Raw genomic sequence first — 1,105 nt, 5'->3', positions numbered from 1 at the left:
ATGGTCAAACCGAAGCCGTCAACAAATGTCTAGAAACCTACCTTAGGTGTTTCACTTCAGAAAAGCAACACCTTTGGGCACAGTGGTTACCTCTGGCTGAATGGTGGTATAACACCAACTATCATGTCACCACCAAAATGACTCCCTATGAAGCAGTCTATGGGCAAATTCCGCCTTCCCCTACTTCTTATCTCAAGGGATGCTCCAAAGTACAAGCAGTGGATCAACTCCTACAACACCGCGCAACCATGCTCGCCCATCTTCGCGAGAATCTTCATCAAGCTCAGAACCGCATGAAGCAACAGGCCGACCAACATCGCTCAGAGCGCCAATTTCAAGAAGGGGAACAGGTCTTTTTGAGGCTGCAACCATATAAGCAAACATCACTCAAAGATAAGGGTTGTCAAAAGCTCTCTCCAAAATTCTACGGACCATACCAAGTACTTCAGCGCATTGGAGAAGTGGCTTACAAGTTGGCTTTGCCACCTATGGCAAAAATCCATCCAGTTTTCCATGTATCGTGCCTCAAGAAAGTGATTGGGAACAATTGCCGAGTTCAAACCAGTCTACCTGAATTAGACGAAGAAGGGTCAATCTGGCTTCAACCCGAACAGGTTCTAGACACACGAGACAAGCACCTGCACGGCCGCATGATTAAGGAAGTCCTCGTCAAATGGAAAGACACCTCTCTAGAAGATGCAACTTGGGAACCAGCCACTATTCTTCAGCAGTTTCCGCAGCTTCAGCCTTGAGGACAAGGCTAGTCTTAAGGGGGAGGGCATGTTAGGGTCCCACCCTAACCCCCTTATTTATGTCATGGGATCACGTCATAGTCAAGAGTCAATAAAGCCCATATTAATATTTGTAAGTGGTTAACCCGCAATTAATGACGGGACCACAGTTAGTTGCAAATGGGCGGTAGTATTAGATAGATGGTATTAATAAAACCCACGGTATTGGCCCGTGGTATTGCATGTATGAGTCATATATAAAGGATAGAGACTCCCTGCGAGGAGGATCGTGTCTTGTTTTTGTAATCGAGCTCTGCTCTATTGGAGGTTGCCCCCTCGAAGAGGCCTGTGAACATTTCTCTCTGAATAATAAA

Source organism: Pinus tabuliformis, chromosome Q (assembly GCF_031772625.1).
Source record: "Pinus tabuliformis cultivar Carrire ecotype Pingquan chromosome Q, CPIR1, whole genome shotgun sequence".
Classification (NCBI taxonomy): domain Eukaryota; kingdom Viridiplantae; phylum Streptophyta; class Pinopsida; order Pinales; family Pinaceae; genus Pinus; species Pinus tabuliformis.
The sequence above is the reverse complement of the archived record's forward strand: the minus strand, read 5'-3'. Positions refer to the sequence as shown.